Genomic DNA, 7,084 nt, shown 5'->3' with positions numbered 1-7,084 from the left:
GCTACGCAATGGCCCTTGTCAAAGTCACGGATCGGGGACCCGTTGGTTCGCCGATTTTTTGCACAGACGTGTTTTGTACGACGTGGTGTTATGTTGTTGCATTCTGATACTGATCAGTCCAGGGTCATGGTACCACGTTCCTAACAGTCCTCTGTCTTACAGCTTCTCCACCGAGGACATTGGGGTAATGTGAGAACGAAACAACTTGCTCGTCAACACTGAACTTGGTTCGGAAACGATGCCGCGATTACGAAAATGTGCTCTTCTTGCATGGTGTGTGCCGAACAACAGTCAGCACCACCGCGGAAATTCTTTGCATGGCCAAAAGCCACTTCCCCTTGGCAACGCTTACACATCGATTTTGCTGGTCCCTTCTGGAATGCTCGATGGTTGGTTGTAGTAGATTCATTAAGAAATTTTCCTTTTGTCGTCCGGATGTCTTCCACGACGTCATCTGCCACCATCCAAGCGTTATCCGCTATCTTTTGCATTGAAGGTCTTCCACAGACTATTGTTTCCAACAATGGCCCAGAATTCGTGTCCGCAGAATTTCAGTCATTCTGCAAGGCCAATGGTATTCAACATCTGACGTCCGCGCCGTTTTCGCCACAGTCAAACGGTGCCGCTGAACGATTGGTCAGGACTTTCAAGTCACAGATGTTGAAGTTGAAAGAGTCGCATTCTCGGGAGGACGCATTATTGCTCTTTTTGTCCTCGTATCGCTCTCAGCTCCGAGATGGTCGCTCGCCGACTGAGTTGCTCCACGGTCGCCATCATCGAACCTTGATGCCATTGCTACACCCTCCGCATCAGGTTCCTGTGCAGCAGCAGACACCTGCTTTTGCTCCAGGCGACGTTGTCTACTATCGCCACTGTCGAGGTTCACGGCGTTGGCTCGAAGGGTGCATTCTTCGCTGCCTCGGCAGCGCTATGTATCTGGTTTTGGGGGCCTCTGGTGAGGTGCGTCGGCATCTCAATCAGCTGCGCCTCTGTCGTCGCACGGGATCTGCCGCTCGCCGTCTGCTTTCAGCGACGGTGCCGTCCGGTCAGCGCCCGGGGGACCCATCTACTGGCTCGCCTCAGCCCCAGGTGTTACCGACGCTGCCTTCCATTTTGCCGCATGGCGACGCGCCGCCGCCGCCGCCGCCGCCTGTTCTCCCGCCGGCGACGGCCGCAGTGGACGCGTCGCTGCAACCGCCGGGCGCCTCCCTGGGTCACGCGCCGCCGATCGCTTCCCGTGACCAGTTGTCCTCCGACATGGAACTCTTGCCCGCTCCAGACCATATGTCGTCTTCGCCCGTCGGGTGCCCCGGCCCGATGGAGGTCGACCCTTCGGCCACTCCTGTCTCTCTATTGGCACATACACCGCATGTTAGCGTGCACCCTGGAGCAGGTTTTCAGGCGTTTCCTAGCTCCCCACGGTCTGAATGGCAGGGTGCGGGTGGCACGGCATCGCCTGTTGTTAGGCTCCCCACCTCGTTGCATACGTCAACATGCGGTCCTTCCCATGGCAGGCGGGAGCCTTATTCCACAACCGTACGCTGATTTGCGGGGGAAGAATGTGGTGTCACCGCCACACACCACACTTGCTAGGTGGTAGCCTTTAAATCAGCCGCGGTCCGGTAGTATACGTAGCCACTATAAGTGATTGCAGACCGAGCCCCGCCACACGGCAAGTCTAGAGAGACTTCCTAGCACTCGCCCCAGTTGTACAGCCGACTTTGCTAGCGATGGTTCACTGCCTACTTACGTTCTCATTTGCCAAGAAGATAGTTTAGCATAGCCTTCAGCTACGTCATTTGCTACGACCTAGCAAGGCGCCATTATCAGTTACTATTGATATTGTGAACTATGTACCATCAAGAGCGACGTTCATCATTAATGGATTAAAGTTAAGTACTCCACCAGCTGCGTCCGTTGTTTCAAAATTCTAATTTCCTTGTCTTGTTCCAGACCTCACGCCAGGCTGCGTGAGCTTAAACGAGTGCATTTCGGCCTCCTCTAATAACACGGTGTTGGCTCTCCTGCCAACCACAAAAGTGCTAGTCTTAAAAGAAGGCAAAACTTTACAACAGACGTGCAAGTTTTACTTAAGACCCACTACAAATCGACATCACCTCTAAAATAATGTTAAGTGGCGTCCATTATATGAAGGTCCTTACACAATCATTGATATACTACACCCTGGAGCATATGTTTTACAAATCCCCAAGAATAAGAGAGTTTTAGGTTTGTACTCTTGCAAAGATTTGAAAACTTTTAGCCCTTAACAGAGTATGCTGTTACAACAACAAGATAAGTCACATCTGGTACTTCAAGCTGGCAGAAGGGGAAGATATAAGCTATAATCTTAAGTATCTACATTTTACAGCACCAGCAACAAGAAGATGATAAGACACAGGAAGATATAGCAATTTTCATGCAGAGCACAGCTACTGATTATATTTATTAATACCATGCAGCCAAGCTGACAGACTAAATGACCGGAGACAATTTTTGCCCTGAACCTGATATATTAATTGGCATGATGGACACTTGATTTGCTATTCTCACTCACACCACAATCCACATGAACACAACATGCACAAAAAACACTCTACAGAATATGACAAATGAGATTAATTAAGCAAGCCTGTTTATTTTATTAGTAAATGATACTTAGTGCATGTACTAATTTGGAATTCATGGTGAATGTGACATGTTGTGCCTTATTGTAATCATGACTTTTCAGGACAGATCATCTCCAAGATGTCTTCTAACCTACTATGAAAGTTTATGTTGCAGGAAACATTTAATGAGGAAGAACACTTATTGTGTAGTACTGATGTAAAAGAAAATATACTTGAAAGGAAAACTTTATTAAAAAAAAGGAAGAGACCTATAAAAGAAAATGGAATTTCTGAATATATCACAATACACTGAACCTATAAGACAATTTTTTCTACGTCTGACCCATATGTATTTGTAAGTATCTAGTTTAATGCAATTGAGAAATGTAAAATATGTATATGTATAACCAAACAATGTAATGTAAATGTATAGGTCCATGTTTCACAGAATTTTTTTTATATCTATGTAAATATGTAATAGAAAACTATACTCAATGTGAAATGATGTTTGTTATGTTTCGTGCTCTCTGTTGTGAACGAACATTTTGTTTTGCAATGAACAATGTATGAACACGTTGTGTGCAAATTGTTAAAAAACGGTTCACTGCGCTCATGATGGGACACTATAGGTGACGTGACTCGCAAAACCACTTTTCGACAAAACGACGACACAATATCCAGGATACGACATATGCCTTTAGGAAGACGAAATATGGATGTTATTGAGTAGATGTAACACGGACTGGTCAGTACGGAACCACTGACACCATGTATTCCTACCAAGAAGAAACCACATTTTAACTACGTCTTCCAAAACACACTTCATTGCGGGAGTGTCGATCTCCACCTTATTTCTTCAAGAACTGTCGTCTCAACTAGTGGTGGGCAGGGAATCGCGTATCTGTCAGAAATCACAGTGATTGAGAAGTCACAGATATCACAGTAACAACTTTACAAAATCTAACTGCGATTTCAGTCACAGTTACCAGTCGCAAGTAGCATTTCACAATAAATGCCGTGAGCCATGTGTTGGCCGAATTCCATACTGCTTTCTGCGATTTCCGTGACAAGTCGCAACTAAGAGTCGCAAGTAGCAAATAAAAAGCGCAGTTAGCAGTGCCATCTGTTGAGCAAAGCTCATACTATGCTATTCGCTACAGAGTCAAACTGCGATTTTCGTGACAAATCGCAACTAGGAGTCACAAGTAGCAACTAAAAAGCGCAGTTAACATTCTTTTCCTAGTGCCATCTGTTGAACGATGTACGTACTTCGTTATAAGAGCCTTGTGCCTCACGAGATCGGTGTGCTGTGTGTACGTATGAAGGACTTATTTCATTAGTGGTACAAGTCCATTTTTGTTCATTTTGAGATACGGAGTCGTAAAGTTAAATGAGCGCTGAAAAATCTACAGTTGAGATACCAGAAATATTCAAGCATATGGCTTCTTGCTAGAAATGAACCTTTATTAATGTTTGTTTGGATCATTAATTTCAGAAGCATTATAGACAGAAAAGTGGAGGTAATGGACTTGTACCACTATTGAAATATGCTCTTCACATTATATGACGACATGCACATTCAGCATCAGTTATGGTTGGTCAAACACAGCTGTGACTCTGAATGTATTATATTAATAAGAAGCAACATTGCCTTTTTCTCCTGAAAATATCAAGTAACGTAACAAATGTGATTCTGCTTCCAATATGACAATTTTGGTTAATACTCCACATGCCTACAGGACTTTGCAATGTTAACACAACAGAACTCAGACATGTGTATAAGTGTAGTGAAATGAAAACAGCATTATTGAGTCATATGAATGCCTCACTTTTATTCCAACATAGTTCAAGACTCGGGATAAAAGTTTTCACCTGGTGTTCTACATGGCAACTTCACACACACGAACTTATTGCCGACACTACAACCACCTACATAAGTAAGCTTTTCCTGTGTTACTTTCAAGTATTGCGCTTAAGCTATTCCTGATTTCACTGGAAGATCTGTACTTCCCATCTTCGTATCAACAGCCTCAAAATGCATGTTACAGGTCAGTGTCACACCAAGATTGTGGAGAAGGGGGGCGGCATGTCACTCTCCAACTAGTGTTTACCAGTAAATAAATGGCGGAAAATTACGGGTATAGGACGGCTTAAACATGTGGAAAATGAGATTTTCATTATTCACTCACTGTATTTAACATTTATTATTCCTTTAAAATTGCATAACAACTTCAATAAGACACAGTTTAATCACTCATCTGCACAATTATGTCACTTTTAAACTGCAAATCCTCTAAGAACTGTCTTGAATCTTCACGAGTCTCTCTCAACAGCCTTGATGTGGATAAATTCGTACAGCAACTAGTAATCAAGAGTCAGAACAGTGTCTGCAAAATCACAAGGATTATTAAACAATTTTTGCTGTCACTAATTACAAGCAATATAATTGACAGAGTAGATTGCTAATATTTGCTGTAATGAAAGCCACTCAATGGGGTATAGTTCACATTTGCAAGAACGATCTCACTGAAGTAATTAAGTCCATCGAAACACTTAGAAACTAACCTCTCGTCTGACGAAAACGGTCTAAAGACGCAGTGGTAATTTCTCCAGATCTGTTGAGTTATCAATTTATTGAGTGACTGAAATGTAGTTCGGGTACCTGTGAACATAACAATATGTTAGAATTCATTTTCTAAACACGAACTATTACGCTACTGTATGGCTACTTACATATTAATTACACTATTAATATTTTCACAGTTGTTTCTTTAATACATAATTAAAGCCAACGGAAGAACAAATGTAAAACTTACTTACCAATGACAGATTTGTTGAAATGTAATTTTCTGTGTGGGCAGATGTAACTTTTCCATACGGTGGTAAGTCGCAGAAGCAGCAGAAGTCACAGAAATCGCGGAAGTAGCAGAAATCGCAGAAATAGCAGTGGCGGAGGGATACGCGACCTACGTTCCTTAACTGCGACTCTTAACTGCGACAAATCACAGTTAAGAATAGCAGATACTGAAAAGTAGCAATCACAGAAATCTCTGATATCGGAAAATCGCAGTTTAGCCCATCACTAGTCTCAACTTAAGCTAAATGTGTGACACGTGATATTTATTTTAAAGTGCAAAGACTTTAGCACAGTATAAACCATTTCTAACAAGTGACATTCTACAGAGTGAGATGGTTCCTTAAACTGCCCCCCAAATTACGAAGGCAAAGGTGTACCACCTGCAGCGTACTTTCTCTATTTGTCATTTCATGAATCATAAGTTATTACATATCAAGTTTCACAGATTCAACATACATAAAGTATCATAAATCCATAAAAATACATAAATAATATTTACGTATAAGTTAAATGAAATTGAAAAGAAAAAATAAATATATTTGATTACATGCAGAATTGAAGCTGCGACTCAGGTTACAGAGTGCAGTGCGCTAGCACGTAGCTATTGATGTTTGCCTCAACAAGTGTCTCGATGAAACATAACACGTATACATAGACTGTAACATTCATTTAACAGTTTGTATTCACTTGTGCTTAGTCACTTTGTAAAAATTGTTGGGAATATAGTCCATTGTTCTCTTTCATTTCAAAATGTTGTTACACATGTTCATTCCATAAATAAAATTATTTAATGTTTTTGTGCATATTCAGAGAAAGCAAGAGAAAGCAAAACAAAGGAATTAACACCGCTCTCTTGTCGCAGCCAGAGGCATCAGCACTCTTACGTCATTCGTTGTTCTAGAAGGGCGTAATATTTTGTGTGGCTTCACAGTTAGCCACATTGATACTTATTTGCAAAAAAGAGGCGCAGAATTAATAAGTTGCTCTCATTTGTGAATTATCTGCAATTATTTACCTAGAATTTTACATAAGTGTCATTCCCACTGTAATGTATATGTTGAAATGAATACATGTTTTATTTGATCGTCTACTTTTCTCTGTTTTAGTGGTTTTAGTCACGCAATTGTCATGATTGAAGCTCAGGTTAGATGTCATACTTTGTCTACATGAAAGATATAATGAGCTCTGGCTATGTTCCGTACATTTTCAGATGTGCGAAGCTCGACAAATTCACGGCGTAAATTGCAATAACTTAATTGTATGACCTCAATGAACAATACTACGTAAGATTTTATGGTTGGTTGGTTGGTTGGTTTGTGGGATTAAAGGGACCAGACTGCTATGGTCATCGGTCCCTTTTACCAAAAAAACTAAAACCATCCACAGAGAATAGAAAACGAACTACAGAAAAGACGGCAGATAGCACAGGACAAGAAATACACAGGCAGAGATCAGACAAAACAAATTAAAATCACACAGAGTGTGACAGTGGTTGGCCGATCATAGAGATAAAAAAGGAAAAGCCAACCACCGAGAAAACATTAAAAAACACAATTTAAATTCGTAGGTCAAAGACCAGAATCAACAAAATAAAACATAAACACTCAGATTAGATGAT

General features: G+C 41.5%; 1 long non-coding RNA gene across 1 annotated transcript; it reads right to left on the bottom strand.

The window, feature by feature from the left end:
- Positions 1 to 4,775: 4,775 nt before the first annotated feature.
- On the bottom strand, positions 4,776 to 5,836 carry LOC126293715 (uncharacterized). Its single transcript, XR_007552351.1, has 3 exons — positions 5,430 to 5,836; positions 5,175 to 5,271; positions 4,776 to 4,996 (listed from the first exon to the last, which is right to left on the bottom strand). It is a non-coding gene; the product is annotated as an uncharacterized LOC126293715 (long non-coding RNA).
- Between the last annotated feature and the right edge of the window lie 1,248 nt (positions 5,837 to 7,084).

This window comes from Schistocerca gregaria, chromosome 10 (genome assembly GCF_023897955.1).
Source record: "Schistocerca gregaria isolate iqSchGreg1 chromosome 10, iqSchGreg1.2, whole genome shotgun sequence".
NCBI lineage: Eukaryota > Metazoa > Arthropoda > Insecta > Orthoptera > Acrididae > Schistocerca > Schistocerca gregaria.
Note: the sequence above shows the minus strand (reverse complement) of the source record. Positions and strands in the feature narration are given on the sequence as shown.